This window comes from Pleurodeles waltl, chromosome 4_1, assembly GCF_031143425.1.
Source record: "Pleurodeles waltl isolate 20211129_DDA chromosome 4_1, aPleWal1.hap1.20221129, whole genome shotgun sequence".
Taxonomy (NCBI): domain Eukaryota; kingdom Metazoa; phylum Chordata; class Amphibia; order Caudata; family Salamandridae; genus Pleurodeles; species Pleurodeles waltl.
Genome location: NC_090442.1, coordinates 765,647,780 through 765,674,898, shown reverse-complemented (window position 1 = coordinate 765,674,898; position 27,119 = coordinate 765,647,780). Strand labels below are relative to the sequence as shown.

General features: G+C 46.0%; 1 protein-coding gene across 4 annotated transcripts in view; it reads left to right on the top strand.

Moving 5' to 3' along the window:
- The first annotated feature begins 684 nt into the window (after positions 1-684).
- Positions 685-27,119, top strand: part of LOC138288128 (cadherin-related family member 5-like) — a 291,068-nt gene continuing 264,633 nt past the window's right edge. For 2 of the 4 annotated variants that reach the window (XM_069229388.1, XM_069229387.1), the window contains exon 1: positions 685-1,495. The gene's annotated coding sequence lies outside the window, so the exon portion shown is untranslated. The remainder of the gene's footprint in view (positions 1,496-27,119) is intronic. The other 2 variants (XM_069229391.1, XM_069229389.1) reach the window with 1 other exon arrangement.

Here is a 27,119-nt window from a genome sequence, read left to right as displayed (position 1 = left end):
GGCCCTGAGACCTTAGTCTTGCATCCACCGCCATATCTATGATGGCCCTGTGATGTCAATCGTGCTTCCAGATCAATTGGTCTCAATCAGTCATCCACATGCATTAGCTGCCGAGTCTTGCATCCACACCCATCAGTGCCCTGTGACCTCAGTCTTGTATCCACATCTGTGAGTGGCCCTGAAACCTCAGTCTTGCACCCATCAGTGGCCCTGAGACATCAGTTCTGCATCCTGATCCACATCTGCATCCATGAGTGGCCCTGAGACCTCATTCTTCCGCTCACATCTATCAGTAACCCTGAAACTTGAGTATTTAATTCACACCCATCAGTGGTCTTGAGACCTTAGTCTTGCATCCACATCCACCAGTGGCTCTAAGACCACATTCCTGCATCCAGACCCACATTCATCAGTGAGCATGAGTCCTCAGTCCTGCAATAGGGTGACAATATATTCTTCTGACAGCCAACACTGTGTGACAGTTGACCTTCTTGTGTGCTCCTTGGGCCCGGGGCAGGTGGGGCGGCTGCATTTGTACGCCCCCTGCAACTCGTGGGCACTCAGTCAGTCACCAGAGGCCAGCAATCCAATTATGACATATTCCCGCTGGTGTGGATTAAGTCCGTCCGTTGCCAGCCTCGAGGGGGTGTAACTGCGGCCGTCACTCGGTCCATCACTTCCTCCTTGACACTCCCCACGGCGCGCACCATCCCCTCGCCCTCGGCAGCTGGCGTGGTGCTGATCCTTTAACATTTAATTACTCCGTCTGAGCCCCCCAAGGGTGCTGGTGTCACCGCCTGCGTCCTCAGAAGGAGCCACCTTGTGCCACCTTCCACTGCAGAGGCCTGGCGGGCACCAGGCCTACCGGTGGCCTGGAAAGAAAAGGCACTGGGCACAACCGGGGTCTCCCAAGGAGGGGCAGCGCTAGACGCCGAAGGTCAAGGTGCCGGTTAGTACCCTGCGAGAGACGGGGCTGCCTGCGCCTCTGGAGGGGACAGGGCTGCTCACCAAGCAGGGCAGTACACTCAGGGGGAGACGGGTCGGGCCCCCATAAAAGTCCAGGGCTGGGAATTAAAGAGCGAGATATATAATACAATTGAACAATCGGGGGAAACAGTGCAGGGCACTGAGGAAGGGCACGGAGTCCGCACTAGGGGCAGGACAGGGATGGATGCCTAAGAAGGGGCAAGAGTGTGCGCAGGCTGGGGACTGCTCTGGGCTCCCGGAGAGGGGCACGGTGCTGGACACCCTGGAAGCCGATGGTGTCGGAAGTAACAGGAGATAACGAGCTAGACAGCGGAGAAGCGGACAGTGCCAGGGCACCCAGGAAGCGGTGGGTGACGGCCCCCCAGACCTAGCTCCAAGCGGATCCGCAGCGGAAACACAAATATGAACACTCGGACTTGGGAACCGAGGGTCTGTGCTCAACCAGAGAGAACCCCGAAGACAGTCGAGGCGTGTTTGTGAGGAGAAAGCATCGGACCCCCTCTCAAAGGTATTATTATTATTATTATTATTATTATTATTATTCCATCTTTGTTTTTAAAGCCCTCAAAAATATTGGTTATTTTACAAAATATGGCGTTTTATCTCTTAGTGTCCCTACCAATCCGCACTCCTCTCCCTTTCCACTGCCCCATAGGCCCTTCTCGTGCACCCTGCTTGTGTATAATGTATTTAAACATTACATGCCAGCCTGATTGTTGGAAAATCTGAGGTTCACCCCCCCCCCGTATTACTGACCAATCTACACGTCTGCACTCAATGCCTTGGAGATATTGCATTCGCCTAGCAGTGCCTCTTCAGCAAGGCTCGTCCCTCAGTGGTGGTCTACAACAAGTCCAGATTGAGACAAGGGCCTACACAGATCTCTGTGGCTCTGTCCACTCAGGTCAACGCTGTTCCTGGGTTTTAGCTGTTTGGGGTCGTTGGCATCAAGCAATGCTCCCCTACACTGGAACACAGCGTAGCAAACATTCACGAATGAAAAAAGAGAGGAACATCACATCGCCGTGTCAGATAAATGCTCAAGAGTGGAGGGTGGGTGCAAATTACTGCAGCAGAGATAGTTATACAGTTACTGAAACAGGGTGGACATAGGAGTAATTTCAGGGTTGCATCTGCGACCTCCGTCTGCCCCTTGCGACCCTGGCTTCAGAGATCACAAAGGAAGTGCCAGGAACAGAGCAATATCGGGGCTCTCATGAGCCCTGTTCACTTTCTGTTGCTCCACCTCCACCAAGTCACTGCAATTCATTAACGTGTGCATCGTATTTCAGGGTGTTTTTACTTTGCAAAACAGACACATTCAGAAGTGCATGTGAGGAACTCGCAAATGAATCACAATGTTGCTTTCTCTGCTGCAAGTCGCACATGCCTTGGTAGGGCTGTCTTCCCTCATGACAGGGAAAAGCAAATCCATAAAGCAGGACCTCTCATAGATTATGTTTGAACGTCATTTCACCAAAATGCCAGGGGTAGCGGAAGTGACAACACGCCCTTTGACCTTCAATTACATTCACACACACACACATGCTTAGATGTAGACACATCCACACTTACACTCTCACGTAAGCACACACCATCAAGCTCGCACACGACATACATTTAACACATTTCTCTTACCTCAACTACGAGGGAAAACCATAGTCCAGCTAATTGTACTCCATTTTTTATTAGATTAATAGAGGATAATTAGACATTATTTACTTTTAGTGTAATAAAAATGAGAGAAAACAACGAGAAAGGAGCCCCAATCGAAGTCCCTGAGAACATGTGGCCGCTCTGTTCCTGGCACTGATCTTGCCACCTCTGAAGCCCCGGGGTTGCAAAGACAGTGCCAGGGGTCGCAGCTGCGACCCCTAAATGACGTCCATGAGTGTATGCATGGCCTGGCACTAGGAATGGTGGGTCGTGGAGCGATGGTGAACCCAGGCCCTTTTGCCTCATGGTGCCCACTGTCCAAGATAACATGAGGTCCTCTTGCAACCCTCATTCTCTAGGCCAAAGGACCTTAGGCTGACTGTACATTTTTTACATTTTTATATGTCGTATAGGTGAATAGAGCTAGCCGTGTTTAACAGCCCTTGTTTGTAGCTTTTGCTCTCATTGATGCCCAATGCAAAGATCAAATAAATACAAGGAAGTGATCTTTGAAATGCTCTTGGCCAACCCTGCAGATGGCTCAGATGCTCATGTGCTGAAGCTCTCAAAATTCCCCTCCGTAGTGCTTTTTACGTGGCCATAGAAAGATGCCTGAGAGTCTCATCATATACATTACAGCTTCTGGTAGCCCTAGAAGTATAGGTAACATAAATTTGCTTCATTATAGGACTTGTCATGTTTTAAAAGTTACATCAGAAATGTGGTGTTAGATAAAAAGTCAGGACTGGATGAAGTTATCTCACATGACTGGGAGCCACTAGCTAAGTGTGCCCACCAAGCCGTACACTGCTACCCAAGAAGTGTGTGTTTGTGAGGTAAGCTTGCAAAGCTGCAGCCCATGCGGTACCTATCCCGCGAGGGTAGTATGCACTACTGCTGCCCCATGTTAAGGGCTTATCTTTACTGGCATAAATCCTGGTTGCTATTTGTGCACCCGGTAAACACTGACACAGCGGGTTGCAATATTTATGGAGTGTGCAATTACCATATCGAGCATTTGGATCCGATGCAAATAGCTCATTTACGCATATCCTGAGGTGCACAAATCCAGAAGAGAGTGAGACTGAGAAAGGAATGCCAAGAGAGTGTAGACGCCAAACAGAGAAAAGAGAAGAGGGATGGAGCACTCCAGTGCAAGATGGATGAGGAAAAGATGAGTGGAAAACTGAGAAAGGAGATAAGAAGGAATACATTAGCATCGCAGTAGAGTAAGAGGGAATCTCAAAGATGGATATGAGAGAATATTTGGGATAATGGTGAAGTAGGGTGGGCAAAGGCGGCAATACAGAGTTAAGAAGATTAGAAAGGAAGAGGTGAAAGAAAAATCGACTTTCTGCAATGATGGTTAGAGAAGGAAGGCATTAAAAATGGAGGGAAATATAAGAAATTGCAATAATTTGTGTTCAAAGACAGGGATTAACATGAAATGGTAAGTGGATGGGAGGGAGCACAAAGAATACAAGACCCTCCGGTGAGAGGAAAATAGAATATAGGTCAGAATAGAAGAGATGGAGGTAAGAGGGAAACTAGGGAAGATGCAGGTGAGCGAGGGACAAGTAGAGTTAATGTGTGAAAGATGTTGATAGTGGTAGACGAGATAACTGAGAATGTGAGAGGAAGTGAATAAGAGAAGCTGTACATAGCTATGCAATGGGTGCACCGCGGGCGAATCATAACAACACACTACTTTAAATATTCTTAGTATTTAAATTAGATATGCATTCTATTTAGTAATCATTGTGATATTTTGTTAATGAAGGACTTACTGAAGAATTTTTAACTTTTGTGATGTACCTGCTGGGATGTCATTAGGATCGAAAGTCGCATGCCATCACTTTCTGGGATGACATCTCGCTCATCTGTCTTCACTTCCTCTAATATTATTGGCTGAAAATATATGTGACATCACTTTACCCCTAACATTTTGATGAATTGACGTCCGAGAACACAGATTTAGTATGAACTATGACCACTCGCAATTTTATTTCAAATTTCTGAGTGAGCTTCTCCTTTCGGACCAAGCTGTTCGTCTTCATAGAGGTGCCCAATCTGGGATATCAGATGGTGGTCCATTGGGGTCCTGCGGCACTTCCTTTATTATGGCAGAGGAGTGTCGCCCCTACGCCTAGAGCTCAGCAAACATGAAAACCAAAGAGCTGACCTTGTACACTTCAGTTTAAAGTGCACATGTTACTTTGGCCATCTGTTTTGCGACAACCGGCTTGGCATGCTCACTTTAAACACTCTAACCCAAGCTATTTTAGACAGCTGGGTTGAGTACAGTCATAGGATCCTGGTGCCTGAAGGAGCATTGAACCAGCCCGCAGCCCACTCCACCCAATACTGGTGCTGCTCTCATGCTGCCTGTGCAGCATGAGAGCAGCGTCTGTATTGGTAGAGGGGAGGTGGCTGAGGTTCTGGGTGCCTTTTCTGGAGCCACAGACTGACGACAAGACAGAAAGGAGCACTGAGGTCCAAGTCAGTAGATAAACAAAACCTTTACATTTTTTTTATTTAAAGTTTATTGAATGCAATGACAGGCACTGTGAAAAACTTGCAATGACTTCAGCCTCAACTCCAGAGCTCTCAATCGTGGCCCTTTAGAAACACTGTTTAAAACGGACCACGATTAGGAGGTTTGGAGTTGAGCCTAAGGGCACTGCTAGTTTTTATCAGTGCCTGTCAGTGGTCAAAAATTCACCCCATCATTTTCATGTGTTAGCAGCCACCACTGTTGGGGTCTCTGACTTTTTTTTCTTGGGTGCTTTCTATGAATTTGATCAAGTTCTAGAGTAACATCCAACGGCTTCAAACAATTGACGTTTAATCTTCTTGGCACACTCCATGTCGGTGCTTTAAGCCAAAGACCTGGTTCCTAGTAACCAAACCAGACCAGCAATCTTCCCACAGTGGGGAGATGCTACACTTTTCACCCAGCCACTTAGTTACGTGGTCTAGGACAATCTGTGGAAAGATCATTACCTTGAAGTTGGTGAAGTTTGTGTGTCTTTATGGCTTTGCTTACTGTGCATTTCACACTGATATGAAATAAGCAAGAGTGACTGTAAGGAAATGCCTCCTTGGCATGGTTACCCCCTGACTTTTTGCCTTTTGCTGATGCCAGTTATGATTGAAAGTGTGCTGGGAACCTGCTAACCAGTCCCCAGCACCAGTGTTCTTTCCCTAAACTGTACCTTAGCTTCCACAATTGGCACAGCCCTGATACTCAGATAAGTCCCTTGTAAATGGGACCCCTGGTACCAAGGGCCCTGATGCCAGGGAAGGTCTCTAAGGGCTGCAGCATGTTTTATGCCACCCTGGGGACCCTTCACTCAGCACATGCATACTGCCTTTCAGCTTGTGTGTGCTGGTGGGGAGAAAATGACTAAGTCGACATGGCACTCCCCTCAGAGTGCCATGCCAACCTCACACTGCCTGTGGCATAGGTAAGTCACCCCTCTAGCAGGCCTTATAGCCCTAAGGCAGGGTGCACTATACCACAGATTAGGGCATAGGTGCAAGAGCACTATGCCCCTATAGTGTCTAAGCAAAACCTTGGACATTGTAAGTGCAGGATAGTCATAAAGAGTATATGGTATGGGAGTTTGTCAAACACGGACAGCACAGTTCCATAATGGCTTCACTGAAATCTGGGAAGTTTGGTATCAAACCTCTCAGCACAATAAATGCACACTGATGCCAGTGTGGATTTTATTGTAAAATGCACCCAGAGGGCATCTTAGAGATGCCCCCTGAATACCAATCCGACTTCTAGTGTTGGGCTGACCAGTTTCTTCCAGCCTGCCACAACCAGACGATTTGCTGGCCACATGGGGAGAGTGCCTTTGTCACTCTGTGGCCAGGAACAAAGCCTGTACTGGGTGTAGGTGCTTCTCACCTCCCCCTGCAGGAACTGTAACACCTGACAGTGAGCCTCAAAGGTTCACCCCTTTTGTTACAGCAGCACAGGGCATCCCAGCTAGTGGAGATGCCCGCCCCTCCGGCCACTGCCCCCACTTTTGGCGGCAAGGCTGGAGGAGATAATGAGAAAAACAAGGAGGAGTCCCCCACCAGTCAGGACAGCCTCTAAGGTGTCCTGAGCTGAGGTGACCCCTGCCTTTAGAAATCCTCCATCTTGGGATTGGAGGATTCCCCAATAGGATTAGGGATGTGCCCCCCTCCCCTCAGGGAGGAGGCACAAAGAGGGTGTAGCCACCCCCCAGGACAGTTGCCATTGGCTACTGCCCCCAGACCTAAACACACCCCTACATTTAGTATTTAGGGGCACCCCAGAACCCAGGAAATCAGATTCCTGCAACCTGAAACAAGAAGAAGGACTGCTGGCCAGAAAGCCCTGCAGAGACGACAGAGACGACAACTGCTTTGGCCCCAGCCCTACCGGCCTGTCTCCTGACTCGAAGAAGACTGAGAGGACTGCCCTGAACCAAAGGACCAAGAAACTCTTGTGAGCAGCGGCTCTGCTCAACAACAAGCAACAAGTTTGCAACTTTTAAAGACTTCACTCTTCCCGCCGGAAGCGTGAGACTTCACCCTCTGCACCTGACACCCCTGGCTCGAGCTCCAGAGAGCCAACACTACAGGGAGGACTCCCAGGTGACTGCAACCTCATGAGTAGCCCGAGACCACCCCCCTCGACCCCCCACAGTGACGCATGCAGAGAGAATCCAGTGGCTCCCCCTGACCGCAACTGCCTGTAACAAGGAACCCGACTCCTGGACCAAGCACTGCACCCGCAGCCAGAAGAAACCGAAAAACAGTGCAGGAGTGACCCCCAGGCAACCTTCTGCCTAGCCCAGTCGGTGGCTGGCCCGAGAAGCCCCCCTGTGCCCTGCCTGCACAGTTAGAGTGACCCCCAGGTCCCTCCATTGAATCCTATACAAAACCCGCCCCTGTGACGCTGAGGGTGTGTTTTGTGTGCCTACTTGTGTACCCCCCTGGTCTGCCCTCCGAGGACGTGGGTACCTACCTGCTGGCAGACCGGAAACCAGAGCACCCCTGTTGTCCATAGGTGCCTATGTGTTTTGGGCACATCTTTGACCTCTGCACCTGACCGGCCCTGAGCTGCTGAAGTGGTAACTTTGGGGTTGCCTTGAACCCCCAACAGTGGGCTGCCTATGCCCAGGAACTTAGACTTGTAAGTGCCTTACTTACCTGACAAACTAACCATTACTTACCTCCCCCAGGAACTGTTGATGTTTGCACTGTCTCCACTTTTAAAATAGCTTATTGCCATTTTTACTAAAAATGTGTATGCTATTGCTCTAAATCAAAGTTCCTAACTTACCTGTGTGGAGTACCTTGCATGTTATGTATTTACTTCAAATCTTGAACTTGTGGTTCTAAAAATAAATTTAACAAATATATTTTTCTATATGAAAACTATTGGCCTGGAGTTAAGTCTTTGAGTGCGTGTTCCTCATTTATTGCCTGTGTGTGTACAACAAATGCTTAACTCTACCCTCTGATAAGCCTACTGCTCGACCACACTACTGCAAAATAGAGCATTAGAATTATCTAATTATCTACATTTGCCACAATCTTACCTCTAGGGGGAACCCTTGGACTCTGTGCACACTATCTCTTACTTTGAGATAGTATATACAGAGCCAACTTTCTACAGTGGCTGATACATTTTAGAAAGATTCCATTCAGGTTTTGCACCTAACATTTAGGTTTCTGTATTTAAAAGTTATTTGATAGTAGACATGGCTCTGGAACCTTTTGATTTTTCAAATCTTCGATGATTTTAATGTTTTTTTCTTCTGTCCAATTGTCTCTCCTTCAGTGCTTAGTTTCATTCTACCTCAATATCTGCATTTCACCTCTAGGTTTTCTGTTCACACCCAATCTTCCATATTCATATTTTAGCTATGTGCCTTCCTTACTCCTCCTTTTTCTAGATATTGGTCACATGCTCCTCCCCTCCTCTTCACTAGCTGAATGTCCTTCTTCCCTCTTTCTCTCTCTTTTTTCCCAACAGAAGCATAGTTATTAATAGTGCAGCTAGTACAGTGACACCAGGGACTAGAAGTGTGAAGGGCCTGCTGATCCCTTATTGGAACTGTCTTATACTATCCAATCTGGGTCAGAAGGGACAGTTTACTTGCTTCTATTATGGCCTCGGCATCCTACCTTACTAGATCCAAATGGTCCTCTCCTCTTCTCTGTTCCTCTCCTCTCCTCCTTCTCGGCTGCTCCTTATAGCCTACCATCCTCTGTCAAAATGACTGTGGTCCCAAAGGATTCTGGGGCTTTTAAAGCTGCAGGCACTGACATCCAGTCAGTCCATGTGTTAGATCTGTCAGCCTTATTGTGGTCTTCCCCCAAATGTTTTCCCTGCTTCCTTCATTTTATCTGGATGTTTACTCTTCTCTGTTGGCCTTAGGACACTGTGCACTTTACCACTGCTAACCAGTGCTAACGTCCATGGGCTCACTCCCCTAAACATGGCTTGATTGGTATATACCAGATTGGCATAGTTAATTTACATAAAAGTCCCTTGTAAAGTGGTATACCTTATACCCAGGGCTTGTAAATTAAATGCTACCAGAAGGCCTGCAGCACTTATTGTGCTACCCACATAAGTGGCACCTTAAACTTTGCCCAAGGCCTGCCACTGTAGCCTGAAGGCTGTGTCCCACTTCTATGTGGACCTGGCATTTAAAATCCATTGCCAAGCCTTAAACTCCCCTTTTATTACATATAAGTCACCCTAAGATAGGCCCTAAGTAGCCCATTGGGCAGGGTGCTGTGTAATTAAAAGGTAGGACGTGCACTTTGTAGTTTTACATGTCCTAGTAGTGAAAAACTCTCATATTCGGCTTCTCACTACTGAGAGGCCTACCCCTACCATAGAGTAACATTGGGGATTTCTTATTAAAATTATTAAACTGTAATTCATAAACCAGCGGTGGTAGACATGTTATGTTTGGTACATATGAACTTGTAATAATAAACCCTATTATTTAAAAAGATGACATTTTCCTGCCACTAGCTCTCTGTGCCTGTAATCTGCCTTAGGTCACATGACTGGCCACATGACTGGATGTAACTGACAGTTGGGACTTTGTTAATTCACCCAGACATTCACTCAATAGGGGAATTAGCAGAGCCTGAATGGGCCATTAACTGACTTGGTGGGGGGCGGAGCTAAGCTCAGACCCACTTGCAACTGAATAGGCTGGGCTCTGCCACTCCAAAATAGGCTTAACAACCGTGCACTGTCATTGCAGCCAGCTAGGAGCCAGGGCAGGAAATTCCTGGAACTTCAGAAAAACTTCCGGAAACTTGTAGGAGCAGGGCACCAGGGTATAAAAAGAGCGCGCTCAGACCTGCTCCTCAGTTCACTACTGGACCCGTGGAAGGACTCTCTGCTGTGACCTGCTGTGCACTCTGCCAGACTTCTGGTGTACCTGGAAGAACTGCTTTTCTGCCCAGAGCGTTCTTGGGACCTCAGAGACCAGCCCTGCGGCAGAGCCCTGCATTACCACCTACACCCAGAACTCCAAAAGTGACTCCGAGGGCTAGTTCAGCTAGACTCCTGTTTCGAGCCACAGAGAGAGAGATAACAGGCTCCCACCATTTTAAACCTGCACCTGGAGCCAGCCTGAGTCTTGCACCCCAAGTAGTCTTTCTCCACTCTTGGACCCTTGGATGTGGTCCGAAAGGTGCCCAGGTGACCTATTTCTAAAACCGAGGACTTGCTTTTCTGAACGTTAAACTTTAAAAACAGAGAAATCTGGTTCTACTAATTGGATTTTCATGATTTTGGTGTCAAATAATTTATTAACATTGTCTCTCTTTTTCTTAATTGGCTTGGGATTTCTATTGTGTTGTGCTTTCACTGTGTTGCTCTACTGCTTAAATACTTAACACATTGCCTCTTTAGCTGACTGCTTTTTGTGCCTAGCTACCCATGGTTAAGTCCAGGTTAATTTAGTGACTTTTTGTGGTTCACCCTGCAAGGGATTGTGGCTGTTGCTTGACCAGAGCTCACACCACAGTCAACCAACAACCTAATTTCTCACACCATGTCACAGATTTATAAGAGGCCAGACACCACTAGTCTACAGATGATCCAATCAGGAGTATGTGATGCTCAACTTTTGTAAAACGAACTGTAGGCTTTCTCCTCCAAGGGTGGCTAGCATGACTTCAGCACATTGACATTGACACAAATGTTGGTTCTAGCTGATGTGAGCTTATCAAAAGTCCTTTTTTAATTTCAGTAAATGTTAGTGAAGATTTTCTGGCAAGGGAATATGGTGGCATAACCTAGCATTGGAGAATCACCACAGGGCAAAAGTAATGATAACAGAACATCAGAAATACAGAAAAGGATGAGAGCCATGTCAACAATGTGCAACTAGAGTTAGGATAAATACAGTATTACAGCCAGTAAATGAAAAATGAGATGGCTGTGGTTGTACATGCTGTAGGGGGATTGTCGAATTGTCGGTAAGCTAGCGAGAGAGAAAACCATCCTGTGATCTTTTTCTTTTGCCCAAACTACTTTTATATTAGCAGAAAAAAACAATTGTGAGTGAGGAAAGGAGATAGAAGAAGGAAGCAATATAAAGAAGAAAAAAGATACAGGGAAAAAGCAAAAAGAGAAAAAATATAGAAAAAGTAAAAGAGGACCTGAAGACTTACATTTCTAAGATCATAAACTATGAAGTCATTGTGCTAAAGGTGCTGTGGAGTGGGTCGAGGTGCGAATGAAAGAGTCGAGTGAAGACCAAATCTAACAACCATTTCAGTCCTGACATTTCTTTTGTAAGTCATTGCTTTCTGATGTTTTGCTACAGTTAATTTAGGTACATTGATTGAAAACTACAACTCCATGAATGCATTGATGTTTTTATGTGGATGCCATTCCTGGAAATGTGTTCTTGCGGTGACATAAATGCACTGGGTAACACTAGTGTGAAGGTTTTTTGTGGTCTTGAGTGCAATATGCTGGTGAGATCAAAGGGTTTTCTTAATCAGTGACTCTCAAAATTAGACTTATAACAGTAATGCTGAATCCTAGTAATATATCTTTGCAAACCAGATCTGGATTGAATGGTACAAAAACTAAAATATCCTTTTAGCAATATCAGCGAAGTCTTGAAGTGCACAGAAGGGGACTCATGAACAGAAAACAGCCATAGATTGAACACTTAATGGGGGTCTCAATGGTTGGATTTCTTTCCCTCCCAGTCAGTATCTCTGTATGCCTCTCTCACTTTTCCAAGTCTTCACCTGCCCTAATAAATGAATATTCCACTTTTTTTCTCCCATTTTCTCAGTATCTCTGTTTTGTCTTCTTCCTTTGCATTTCACTTTCTCGTCTCCCATTTTCTGCAAACCCCTCTCCCAGTTTCTCTATATCTCAATTTATCTCATTGTCTCTGTATTTCACCATCTCTTTATCTTCTATTATATACTTCTGTGGCTCCCATTTTTTTCTTGTATTTCAATCACTCATCTGCCAGAACATTAGTATTCCTCTGTCATTGCTATTCCTCTGCCCATCTTTCAGGATTCCAGTTAGTTTCTCTCTCTCCTGCCAATTTTTCAGTATATATTTCTCTCTTTCATCTCTTAATTTCACTCTCACTTCTCTCAGGCTCTCTATCATGCAGTATCTCTGTATATCACTATATATTGTACAGTTACCCTGTATCATTTTCTCTCTTTATCTCTGTACTTCAGTCTTCCTTTTTGTATTGGTGCATCTCTTGCTCCCAGATTGTTCTGTATCTAAGTTCTTTCTCTTTTTACAGAACTTGTTTCTCTTGTAATTATCTCTCTATTTCAACCTCTCTTCTCCAAGTCTCACTCTGTTTCTTCTGTTTCACTCACTTCACCCAATATTTATTTTATTATTCATTTTTTAAATGTATTTGTATGCCCCCTTGCTCCAAGGTAACTCTGTATTCAACTTGTTCTTCTTCAAGCTATTACTCACACCCTCACCATGCACAGTTTTATTCTTAATAATTTTACTGCAAATCTTACATTGATATTATCATGAGGTTATCAAAGATGTCATGAGTGATGTAATATGTGAGGCAATTAGCAGTGCATGGCGAGGGCGCAAGTTATAGTTACCTTAGGGCATGAGTTATGGTTACTTGAGCTAACCATAACTATCACTGCTGAATTTCTATGTTTTTTGCAAGTAAAGTCAGATCCTAACTATAACGTCACTGTAACCTTTAGTTTTTTTACTGAATTTCAGTTTTTTAATTCTATTTCCTAACTACAATGTCCTCTTAACCTTTGATTTTTCAGTGAATTTAGATGTTTTTTTTAAAATTTAAACTAATTTTAATTACTATACGTTAATCCAACCACCACTGTGCATGGCCTTTGGCCATGCACGGTGGAAGTAGGCCACAGGGCCTCGCCTGTGGCCAGGCCTTGCAGCTAATCCTCTATAACTACCCATCCCGTGCCAGGCACGGCCGAAGGCTTTGGGCGGTGATGACTGGACAACCCCCATAACCACCAGCAGGGCCTGGCCACATCCTATAACCACAAAAAAAACAGAAAGGGAGCACCCTGCCTCACAATCCAGCATGCAGTCAGGATTGCAGCAAATGCTGTAAATCTCTGGACACGTGTTTCTGGGTAAGCCCTTCATCAGCAGAGAGCAGCTTTGTCTGTGGGGTTGCTGGAAATGCTGCCAAACGTCCTCTCAGGTTTGTGTACCACTCACTGGCACGTAGGTGCTTCAACGTCCTATAACCACCCAACCCTGCATGCATAAGTCACTGAGTGGGTCTGTGAGTCGGTGCATGAGTACCTCAGTGGGTTTGCAGTGGGATCATGGCGTCTCTGAGTGGGTCTGTTAGTGGGTGCAGAAATCTCGCAGTGGATATGTGAGTGGATGCATGAGTCTTTGAGTATGTCTGTGAGTGGATGCATGACTGTCTGAGTGGGTCTCTGAGTAGGCAGATGATTGTCTGATTGTGTCTATGATTGTCTGCTTGAGTGTCTGAGTGGGTGTGTGAATGAGTGAGTGATGTCTGAGTGGGTCGGTGAGTGGGTGTGTGTGTCTGAGTGGGTCTGTGAATGGGTGTGTGAGGGTCTGAATGGGTCTGTGAGTGGGTGCCTGAGTATCTGAGTAGATATGTGAGTGGGTACATGAGTCTCTGAGTGTGTCTGTGAGTGAGTACATGAGTTTCTGAGTGGGTCTGTGAGTGTGTGTATAAGTCTCTGAGTGGGTCTGTTGGTGGGTGCATGAATATTTGAGAGGGTCTGTGAGTGGGTGTGAGTGGGTGTGTGAATGTCTATATGGGTCTGTGAGTGGGTGCATGAGTGTTTAAGTGGGTCTGTGAGTGAGTGTGTGAATGTCTGAGTGGGTCTGTGAGTGAGTACATGAGACTCTGAGTGCATCTGTGAGTGGGTGAAGGAGTATCTGTGTGGGTGTGTCAGCAGCTGTAAGAGTGACGTGGCCGCAAAGGAACCTCACCTACCCTTTTATCCAACAGGAGGCCACAGCTTTGCACAAAATATCTACCTAAATGGCATTCTTTCTACTTCCTTGTGTAAATGTCCAGTATGTATTCTACACTACAGCTGTGCAATGGAGCACAAGGAAATGTCACCAGTGACTTTGTTTGCGTTTTGGCAACCTGATTGTTCCTGGTGCGTCTTTCTCTAGAGTTCTGTGATAACATGAATCCTCCTATGGAGAGACCAACAAGACACTAAAGACGTAAATCTCCACCAAACCAGGGTCCTGCAAGTGCGTCTTTGTTTTGTGGAGATGTCTTCATGTTCCTTGGAATCAAGAACCCGCCACCAAAATCAGTAGGAAATGCACTGAGTGTGGGGGGGAGGGAGGGTGGGGTATGGTAAGCTGTCATCATCCTGGCAAAAGGACGGGAAGACATATGCATTCTACTAAGGTGGACAATGCTGGCCCAAGCAGGCGCAGGTTCCAGGTGATTTGCAGATTTGCAGCAATTTAAAAGTAGAACCATGGACTCTGCTCTCAACGGGAGAGGACAAGAAAGTACCCACTCGTCACAGCGCACAGCTCCTCTCCATCATTTCTATTTAGCCCTGGGGAGGTGGTGGTCTCCAGGGCTGGGAGTCCATGACTGCCCCCCAATCTTATTTTATTTCAGCCCAGGGAGGCAGCAGTTTCTAGGGCTGCGGGAGGGCCACACGCCCCCCACTTATTTTTAATGAATTGCCATGGGAAGGGGGGGGGGTCCGTGAGAGGGGGCACGTGGACACCCTGCATTAATTTACTATAATTTGCCCTGGGGAGGAGGTGGTTTCAGAGGCGCTAGCTGGCCTGCATATGTATATTAAGTGCCCCAGTGAGGTGGCGGTCCCCATGGCTGCAGGAGACCATGTCCCTCATGTTTATTTATTGAGATATGCTCCGGAGAAGTGGCAGTCCTCAGGGCTACAATAATTTCCAGGAGGGGGGCACTTGAGCCCCCCCATTTTTAGTAGCCGGGGGGGGGCAAATGAAAGGAAGAACGCGAGAGACCACAGATCCAGCCATGGACTTTTAGGAGATTTTATTTTCAAAAAGTTGCTTTTAAGCCCTGGCGGGATCCCTTGGGGACCCCTGCACCATCGCTATGGGCTCATGGTGTCCCTATCCTGGCCCCTTTTCTTTTTTCAATCTTTTTTTGTGGGACCCAGCTGAAGACGAGTCCCAAGATGGCTGTCATCACTTCCTTGTTAAAGTGTTTGCAGCCAATCAGATGTCAGCCCGGGGTCAGTTCCGCATCCTTAGATACCTATCGTTTTTTAAACTTTAATACACCAAATTATGAAAAACACTCTTTCTGGACCAAGAGCTAGCTTTCTGCAAGATTTGGTGTAATTCCGTCCAGCGGTAAGGGCTGGAATTGTGTTCAAAATCCCTATGGGAATATGCATGGGGAAAACACATTTTGGGACCCACCTTTTTTCTTGGCCTCCGCTAGACAGATCACTCTAAAATTTCAAGTCAGCAGTTGAACTGACTGTCATAGTAGTTTTGAAAATTACGTGAAGATTTAAGCGATGCCAAAGTTATTGGCAAAACCAAAAATGCTTTTCCTATGGAAACTAGATCCTAACTATAACAACCTACTGGCGACTGCCAGTAGGTTTTATATATGTTTATATATGTGTGTGTGTGTGTGTGTGTGTACATATATATATATATATAGATAGATAGACATTTATTTTTATTTATTTATATTTATTTATGTATATATTATTTATAATATCTATATGTATGCAGTCTTATCATCCATGATGTCATTTCAGATTTTGCAATGATTTTATCAATGTTATCGTAGAACATGTCATGAATGATGTAATATTGGAGCTAATTAGCAGTGCATGAGGGAAAGTGTGAGTTATAGTTTCTTGAGGTAACTATGACAGGAGAATTTCAGGGGTTTTGGTAATATAAAATTATATCTTTTTTACTAACATTTTCACCTAACTATTGCTTCTGTTTAACATTTGTTTTTTAGTGAATTTATACGATTTTTTAACATAAGGTTAGATATTGTTACCATACAAAACTACAATGTGAATTTAACCTTTGTTTTTTCATTGAATTTGCAGGTTTTGTTTAACACGAAGTCAGTGGCGTAGCGTGGGTTGTCAGCACCCGGGGCAAGGCAAGTAATTTGCCCCCCCCAACCCGGGGCAAGGCAAGTAATTTGCGCCCCCTAACCCGTGGATTTTAGCACTCAAGTCTCTTCCAAGATGTTGCGCCCGGTGCGGCCGGCCCCCCCTGCACCCTCCACGCTACGCCACTGCACAAAGTATTATTTTATTAACATAAGTAATACCAACGCCAGGCCATGCACGGCCTTTGGCATGGGTTTTGGAGCAGGGCCTGGCCTTAACCCCATGCCACATACAGCCTTTGGCTGTGTGCAGCATGGTGTTGGCCTGCTCCCAGCTCCTCAGCCCAACCCCAGCTGGCACCCAAATTCCAGCAGATGGGCACGGCTGACTATGTAATGCTACAATATGAGAGTGTCAATTTAAATAAAGCAGACCTACTGACTTCGTCAAAAGGTCAGAACACCAAAATTTAAAAAGTAGGCATATAGGCTTTATGAAGGAATCAGCATATTAACATATATTAAGGAGACCTATTATCTTCGTCATAAAGTCATCAGTAATATTAATTAAATGTACATTATATAGATTCACATATTGCAATGTTGAATAAAAGTGATTATCATATTTTTTAATAACGCCTTCTTAAAAATACATGAACATGTCAGAGTTTTTTTTAAAACATTTTTCAGGCCACCAACTGCACAACATAACCACTCCCAATAGAGCCCTGTACTTCAGCTGATGAGCATACAGCTTCAGCTCGGATTGCTTTAAAAAATACGGCAAGCTCTCCTGTGTTCATGGATTTAATGACCTAGAAGACTTACTGTGTTTTTTAATGTTGCTAGGGGGGTAGCTGCACTCTCTGCAGACCCTCACAACATTAACATAAGGCTGGATGTGCCCCGCCCCTTCTACTGGCTCCACTAACCTCTAAAAAATATAATTAAGAAGCCCTTGCATGGCATTATGGGGCACTCCTTCCCTGAGCAATGAAACATATATGAGCAGACACCTTTTTATAATGTTGGGGGCTCTGAGTGGCACCCCAGGACCGGCGTGGCCCTGGTAGACTTCCCAGACACTACTGTAGCAGGAGCTGACAATTTTTAGATAATTTTTGAACAAATGGGTGCAAGCATGCCCAACTATGGCACCACATGTAGTGAAACCATTTGGGGCCATGGGGGGAGCGCCAGGTCCCCAACCTGCTCCCCAGCCACTACTGTGGCAGGAGCCGGTGACATTTAGATTTTTGCATGGTTGTTGGGTTCCCACCCCGTGCACCCACAATTCAAAACTTGATTGGGACGGCTGGGAAAGCCTCAAAGCCCCACGGCCCCAGCCAGTTCCCCCACCTGCACCATACTGGCTGGTGGTAGGAGCCAGCACCATTCCTTTGCTCCTGCCTGGAAGGGAGAAGCATTTTTCACTGTTCCTACCCAGGCCCAAGCAAAGATGCCCAGGAGAGTACAGGAAGGTAATGGATTTCTGCTCCCTGCCCACACTATCCCAGGCTGAGAACTGCAGTGTCCCAGGAGATGGAATCCCCGGGACACTGTGATCGTGCTCTGGAGGATGAGGTCCCTAGAGCCTGTTATGGGGGAGGGTCACCACGCATGCCCCTCCCCCCAAAAATGTACAATGGCCTGGGCCATTTTTTACTGCAATCTTGCAAGAGAACAAAAAAACATTTTTTTAAGTTGTAGCCCCTGAGGATGTCCCTCTGGGGCCTTCCACCATGCCTAGTGGCCAGGGCATCCCTACTCTGCATGTTTAAAACTTTTAAGGACAGGGAACTAAGTCCCCTTGTCCTGTAATGGCCGCTACAACATTTCTTTTCATGTTGCAGCCAGCAAGCCAGAGTGCTCACTCCCATGGGACCCTCACTCCAGCAGAATTGGAGATTGGGGGTGAAGGGATAAAAATTCTCCTCAGTCAATCAAAATGCTCTACTTATTGAAGTTGCATGCTCGCGGGACTCCTGCAAGAATCTAGTGAATACAACCATTGAGATATACAAAGCTTTTCAACCTTAATTTCTGAAAAACTATTGGACAGATTTACGCCAACTCACAAAAAAGCACGCTTTCTTGACCAATATCTAGCTTTCGGACAACTTTTTGTGTAATTCCGTTCAGCCCTTTTGGCTATAGCACTTTTCAAAAATCCCTATGGCTCATGGACAACCCAACTCCATTCACTCAGTGGAAGGATTTAGCAAATTGACAGACGTATGTGAGGGCTATGCTGCAGAGTCCTAGAACTGTGTGGCTGAGACTGACAGTGACCAATTCACACATACACTTACCTAGGATGCAAAGGGTGGTATTCTGGCTAAATTAAAGAAGTTTTTTGGTGCACGTGCGTGATTTTCAAACTGAATCTCAGTGTCATTCATTTATCTTTTCAGCTGGTGCTGCGCTCTGAGAACCAATGAAACTTCACATTTTCTAGGGCAGTCTAACAGGAGGTGGGCGTGCCATCAAATTAACAGGAAAAGCCAAGCCAGCCAGGCCAATGGTCTGGCTCAGATCTTAGAGCTCGTGCGCAAGCCGAACCCTCAAAATGTTTCCCATTCCCATGAAATACGTTAAAGCCTCTTGAAAAAGTATAAAAATATGCTTTATTGAAGAAAGAGAAATTTTGTGAAATACATTTTTTGACTAAAATCCCACAGCTTAAACGGGAGAAGCCACTATTTATCCGGTTTTTTTTTAGTTTCGCTTTGTACAAATCAGCCACTACATGGGTATCTATTTGCCTTCCCTTAAGTTAAGGCTTTGTTTTTTATCTGTTGTGCTTTTTCTGCAGTTTTAATATCGCACCAACTCGACCTGATGCAGCATTTACCTTACAAAAGGTCACTGTTCATTGTTTGTAGACACCAAGAGATTAAGTGAGATGCTCCGAATCACAGGATTTTGAGCTGACATTGAGCCTCAAACCTAGGGCCTCATTTACAAAGATTTGGCATGGGCCGCAAGTCTTTTTGTTGTGCTGCAGTATGCCAAATCAAAAGGGCAGGAATGCACAGTATATATGAAATATTGTGCATTCCTGTCCTTTCAGCCGGCGCACAATTTGGTGCCTATCGCCAATGCATGCACTCTTGCACCATGGTGCAAGGGTGTCTGCTTTGCTGGCAGGATTGTTTGCGTTCAGGAAGGGACACCTTCCTGCACAGAAACAATCCATGGAAGCGTTTTCCTCGTTCCAGGTGTGCTGAGCACCTGAAAAGAGGAAAAAATGAGGAAACACCCACCACAATGGCCATGGAACGTCTCCTTTACACAGAGTAAGGCTATGCAGCGCTTCGCGCTGCCTTACCTTACTCCATATCTATGAGGCCGTGCAACAGAGAGGCCTGCACCACTGGAGCACCTAAAAAAGTGCCACTCCGGTGGCGCAGGCTTTTTTTAAATACCTCCCTATATTTTCTAGTACCAAAGTGGACAGATCTGGCGGAAGAGCCACATCCCGGGTACGGGGAGGCAGGCAGAAGCCACATACAAGCTCGGCTCGTTGCAAATGACTCTGGCTCGAGCTTTCAGTGGCTCACCGAACTCTAGGTCTAACAGACTCTCTCTTTCTCCACGTGCTCTATACCACTACCACTCCACATTCCATCGCCTCCCCCGTTTTTTTCCACCCCCGAGGCAATTCTTTGAGGAGTGGTCTGGCAATAATATATACAGAAAGATGGCCTCGACCCGGATTTTCATATTTTGAGGGTGGGAAATTGGGAAAGGTAATTAGACATAACCACATTAAGCCACTTGTTTCCTAGAATTTTGAAGGCATCTTCTAAAAGGTCGAAAATCAGATGTAAACACAGCTCAGTGGGCTGCGGCGTGCTGCAGAGATCTCTGTGCTGTCTACAGGCTATTAGTGAAATATTCCTTTGCGATGTCCTTCCAGTAAAACCAGTTCCACACAGTTATTTTCCATTTTGTGCGGTTTTACTCGTAATTGTACGGTATTAAAGGGGCTAGAGGGATGTTACCACCTGTCACTTACTGGTAATTACACTTTCAGAGCTTCACCCTGCTAGCTTTATGCAACTTGTTGTAGGAGCCCAACTGCTTGCGGATCTTACATGGAAGGTTCCTTTGGTTCCATGCGCCTATCCTTAACCCCTTCCTCTCTAGGTACTCGAAATCATCCCCTCACTCTATCCTTAACCATAGATGGAGCTCATTAACCAAAGGGTTAATGTCTGGGGTCCTTCCGTGTCTGAAGTAATCCTCCATAGCTTTAAAAAACAGATGTTACTCATCCGCCTTCTAGATTTTATCTTCAATTTTCCATGTGAAAAAAAGCATTTAAACACATGAAAGCCTAGGAGCTAGTTACTTCGGTGGGAAGGATTCTGCCTTTTTCAAAGTAATTATGCACTTTTTTTTAACCAAAATCCTCAAACGGACTCAAAATGTACTATTTTGTGAAATGAATGCATTTCTAACTGGAGATAAAAAAAAAGTCTGCGCAAGATACACTTTCTGGCAAAGTACTTTATTTTGTGCAGGAGTGCTGCATCTACATGGAGAAGTATATCGTGCCTTTCGGGTTTATTTTCATGAATACTGTTTGTTATGTTATTGCCACGCCTTTTGTTCAGGTACTGGGGTAACTGGTGAGCACTGGGTAGTACGAATGGATGACATTTCCTGCTGGAATTTGTAAAGGATGGCATCCGCCATTTCTAGAATTTAGCAGGTCATATTGCCTGTATGCTACTAGTATTCAACCCTACTTGCCTTTCAAGGGCTGTGCCCTGTGCTAAAGAAAGACAATAGGACACCCAGAGGATACCGAGACAGTCTTATTGGCTGCTGCCCGACACTGTTCGAGGGGGCAAAGGATTGGCAGAAGCTACTTGGCCACCGCCAAGGTGGCTGCCATTGTTCTGGGGCTGCCTTACTATGGCTCTGCAAAGTGGTCAAGTTCAGCCCTTTGACACCTCTCTCTCGAGGTGACAAGGGCGAGCAGGCACATACTCCTCATTAGTTAGTGTGGAGGTGTTGGGGGTGGGGAGGTTAAAAGACTCAGAACTCAACAGTCAACCAACATACACAATAACACAGTTGAGCCCAGTGCAGGTCCTGGTAAAAACAGAAGCACTTTAATAATATAGCAGAATGAAATACCACACACAGAAAAAGGGGTCAGCTTCAGAAGGGGTCTCCACTCTTCTGTGTGATAAGATCTATTAATGTTCAATGAATAAAATCCCGATCTACTGTTATTACTGTTGTAATAAAGAGCATATCAGACAAGGTTACATTAGCAGCCACCCTATGCAAGATTGTTAGCAATGATCACCTCAGTGCCTCAGACAGGGTTGCCACTAGTAATGTAAAACAAGCATTTGCAATGCAATGGGTCTTGCGTTTGCTCAAGTTAAAGCTTTTGGTGATGTACATTCCTAACTGGATTTTTATTGCCACATAAATTGAAAATAAAAATAAAAACAGCTGACATAAGTGAGCCGATTCAAGTGCCATGGCTGCCGTGAGCGTGAAGGAGAGACACAAAAGGAAAAAGAAGTTTACTTGCAGTCAAATGTATCGGCAAACGTGCAATTATCCATGTAACAGGGTCGATGGCCAAGGCGGTAGCAAAACTGCCCCGAGGAAAGACAAACATGAAGCATTTACTAATGTCATCAAAGGATTTTTGAAAGGCAAGCCCATGAACTAGTGAAAGTGATGGGAGTGAGGCGGGCGTGGTTAAAAGCCCACATAGAAACGAACATGTAGGAAAAGCAGCGTTGGCGCTCTGCTATGCTCAACCTAAAAAGACTTTATCAATTTAGAATGCCTCTACATAAGTAATACATAACAGCTATAGCTGTAATGCCCCTAATGGCAAGGTAATAATAACAGTAACAAGACTTCCTACGCCGCTTGATTTGTCACTCAAATATCAGCTTTAAATATATTTTATAAAGTCAACCTTTGTTGTCCAAACATCAGCTTATTAGTCCTGAAAATACACAAATTTTTATCTTGATTGCTCACTTTTCAAATTTGGTGTACATAGATCAATTCGAACATGCAAAACTTTCTAATTTAGTAAGCTGAGCTAAATACAGTAGAGCTACTAACAGGTAGCCGGAGAGCTACCAGTAGCTCATGAGCTACTAGTTGGAGAAGCCTGAGCTACAGGGTTATTCCAAGTACAGCTATGGTGTCCTAGCCCAGCTCTACAGTCCTCACACCAGCTACAAGATCTGGTGGCAATAGAAAGATCAGAGGCTTGAAACAGGCATTTTTGCAAGCTCACAATTAGGCTTGGCCAAGCAGTGATTCTGCTCTGTAACTCACAGATCAATTTGATATGTAGCCAGCACAAAAAGAGTTCACAAGTGCAAAGCAGACAGTGAACATTGCGACTGTGCTAGTCAGGTGGGCCCGGGGTCTCCTGCACCCATTCTGTGCCAGCCTTTTTATGGTCGTGCTACCGCCATGAAACCGCTGGCAGAGAAGGGGCTCGTAATCCCCAGGGCAGCTCTGCTTGCAGCACTGCCCTGGCAGATTAGGACCGCCACTATCCTCCAGACCGCCAGGATCCTCGTGGAGCTGGTGGTTCCCTGGCGGTCCGACCACCAGGGCCAGGGTTGTAATCTGGTGGTGCACACTGCCACCGCAAGTGTGGTGGTCTATAGACCGCCATACTCATAATAAGGCCCTTAGTCTATTATTCAGACCTTACATTAACTGTTCAATGAGATGTGGTTCGCCATGGAGATTGGCATCTGAGTGAATGACACAGGATCATTGGCAGTGCCCCCACGTCTTGAATCTTCCCTCTAGGGTTGAACATCAGATTAGATCACTCAGTACATAGGTAAATGCATATTTACGATGCGGGCCACATTCCTGCCCCAAAGCTGCTCAGGAGCCAATAATAACTGCTTAAATGCCAAGATCAAAAAGATCCTTTGGCATTAATTGTGGTACTAGACTGAAGCTGAACAGTAATATAGGAATTTGCAAACAAAGCAACAAAATTAATCTAATAGCAGAGTAGCGAAAGAGTTCTGAAAGCACAAGAATCAAACCAGAAGGTCCACGAAGAAGTTCCACTGCTGAAAAAGAGCAAAATTAGGAACAACAGAGCATAAATTAGGAACAACAATCATCTAACATGGGTGATCATCTGGATAAAAATAGAACAAATAAGTTGTGATGCATCTGTCCGTAAATTTAACCTTCTTGATTTTATAAAACAAACAGGAAGTAACATTACTTGAAATTAGTTGAAATCCATCATGTATTGGGAAGCTCAAGTGTAAAATACTGGACTGGCAGCCACCTTGAATTGGGAAAGTTATAGGGTCGAGAACAAGAGAATGGTGTTGTATCAGCATGGCAGTTACAGCCTCAGGCCAAGCTACAGTGTCTCTGTCTCCAGCTTCTGATAAGCTGATCCACACTCAATGGCATGCTCTGCGAGCAAAGTGAGACACCAAAGCAGGAAAACCCATAATGACCATCACTCTCACAGAAATGTCAGCATAGCTTGCTCTGTACCATAACACAAAGTGATGAGGCCCCTCCTGCAGAAGGTAAAGAGGGGCCTGATACTCCCACATCTCACCGTATTGCATAGGCTTAGACTGAAGGGGGATATCTGAAGATTACCCCCACCTGTGCTACAGGGGCCCGTGTTATGCAACTGAACCTGCTGAGACTCCATGATGTCTTGTGATGGCCAGTGAACTCAGCAGACCAGGCAACTATCTATTGATGCATGGTGCGTGCAAGGAAGCGTCCACTTCCCCTTCACTCCATCAGGGCTAATAGCCCATACTGCCACCCCAGGAGTACAACAGCTGTGCAGGAGCCCCGCACTCATGTACAACAGCTATGGGTCACCAATCACAATGGCTAGGTTTCTGCAGGCTTTGTCAGATACTTTGAGAACTGAGGAAGGCGCGTTTTACCGCCTGGGACTTAAGTGAAAATGAGAACTGGGAATTTGCCAGTGGTTCGCAACATTCAGTGGGACTCCATCATCCACTTCACCATCACAGGCTCCCAGGACACCTCCACCAAGCCCTGCCGCTCCTCTCACCGCAGCTGGAAGAAAGTGACGGAGACCCAGTGGACACAAGCCATCAACACCATCCAACCTAAAGAAGCATTAGACTTGGAGCAGGCAGTTCAGAACTTCACCGATGGGATCACCAAATTTACCAACACAGTTGCCCCCATGAAGCCAGCTAAAACTAACAAAGCCTTAAGACAAGCAGGCTTGTATACCCCTGAACTAAGAACCATCAAGCACTCCTGCAAACGACAAGAGAAGCAATGGTGCACAGCAAAAACCTTTCCAACTGACCTGCCTACAAAACAGCCCTGGACAAATACCACCAACGCATTAAAGAAATCAAAAGAGCAGTCCTTACAAACTGCATTACATCAAGCGCCAACCACATGAAGAAACTCTTCAACATAATCAGAGAATACTCCAGCCCACCAGCCACCGAGAACACATTTAGCCCTTCACAAGAGCTCTGCGACACCCTTTTGAACTACTTCCAACTGCAAGATATCAACAATCTACAACAACTTTGACCCTCAAATCTCCAGCTTCAACATCAACACCTGACCCACTCATGCACACCAACCACACCATCACCACATGGACTCCGCTCACCACGCAGACCACCTCAGCCATTATGTCCTCCACCCTCTCAGGAGCAGCCACTGACATTCTCCCACCACTTCTTCAACCTCAGATCCAAGGAAATCAGCACAGAACTCACCAACATCTTCAATGCCTTCCTCACCACAGCAGCCTTCCCTGACAGATGGAAGCACGCCAAGGTCAGACCCCTTCTAAAGAAACCCTCTGCCGACCCCATCAAACTGCTCCCGTGCCCCACCAAAGTCCTTAAGAAGGTCGTCAATCACCAGTTGACCGATCACATGGAGAAAAACAACCTGCTTGACGACTCCCAATCTGGCTTCTCTGCAACCACAGCATGGAGACGGCCTTGATTGCAACCACCAACTACATCAGATCCCTCCTCGACCTCAGTGAAACTGCAGCCCTGATCCTCCTTGACTTATCAGCCGCTTTTGACACAGTATCTCACTACACTGTTATCAACAGACTCAACAGCATCAGCATCCAAGGTAACACCCTCAAGTGGATTGCATCCTTCCTCACGGGATGAACACAGAGAATCCGCCTGTCACCCCTCACCTTTGAACCAAAGAGCATCATCTGCGGCGTACCCCAAGGATCATCTCTCAGCCCCACCCTATTCAACATTTACATGACGCCCCTTGCAGACATCATCACAACCCCTAGACTCAGCAACATATCCTTCTCAGATGACACACAACTCATCCTGTCACTCACCAAAGACCCCTCCACTACCAGAACAAACTTTCGCAACGACATGACGAGTGTCGCCGACTAAATGCAAACCAACTGCCTCAAGCCCAACTCGGACAAGACAGAAGTACTGATCTTTGGGAAGAACACCTCCTCTTGGGACAGTAGTTGGTGGCCCTCCGAGCTCAGACCTACACCCATACCTTCAGACCATGCCCGCAACCACTCCATCATCCTCAACAACGCGGTCGCTTCCTCTTGTTTCCACACCCTCTGCATTCTCTGTAGAATCTTCAGATAGAACCCCATCAACACCATAAAGATGTCACCTGGGCCCTTGTCACCAGCTGGCTAGACTTCAACAACGCTGTCTACGCTGGCATCTCCACCCAGCTCCTCAAGGGACTCCAGACCATACAGAACACTGCCACCAGACTCATACTCACCCTTCCCAAATGGTCCCATATCACCCACCACCTCAGGAACCTCCACTGGCTACTCATCCTGACGAGATGCCAGTTTAAGCTTTTCACACATGCCTTACATAACCAAGGACCGGCTTACCTCAACCGCCACTAAAACTTCCATCAACCCACCAGACACCTGCGCTCCTCGCACACACCCCAGCATCGGTTGCAGCCTCAGTGGGGGGGGGGGGGGGTCGTCCTTCTCCTATATCACGTCAAGACCGGGAATGACTTGCCACTCTACTTGCAAACCTCTCCCTCTCTGGCGGACTTCAGACGCAGACTCAAGACCTGGCTCCTCAACTAAGGCCTGCAAATTCACCATCACTCAGATACCCTCTGGGATGATAGAGCTGCATTATACAAATACTGTTTGATTTTATTTGTTTTGATTTGACTCTTCTGAATGTCACACCATTTTCCTGTTTACAGATGTAGATCCAGGTGTAATGGAGCCTCACAGTGAGCCGCATTCAAAATAAGCAGACAGAAACCTGTGGGTTCCACTGAGGTCTACTAGTGAGGGCCACCTGTTTCATAGTCTCATTTTTTATCACTGTCCCAGAAGCTTGCTACTATTGCTTGAAAAAGTTAGCTGAGACTCTTATTTTCCTTGACTCACCAATGGTAGCTGTAGTCGAGAGGTTAAGGCTTAATCCAGGTGCTTACATCAACATTAGCTATCGCACTAAGTAAACACTAATATCCAGACAATACATTTGGGACCCTAACCTGTCTGTCCAGGGATTGATAGTAATTATTTGTAATCGAATCCGGATGCCTCTGGAATCGGACCGCCGGGTGAAACCACAGCACACAGAAGACCGTATAGAGAGGCCGGATGTGAGGAAGCAAACAGCTGCACTTCTTTTGTGTAATTAGTAATGCCTGCTTTGTGGAATCTGCAATGTGCACTAATCCCAAACTGTCAGGCTCGAGAACCTTGTACCGTACTGTGCTTCTCCTTACCTGTTCCTTGCTTATCGTCCCCAGCTTGCAGTGCAGAAAAGCAAAAATACAAGTTGCAGA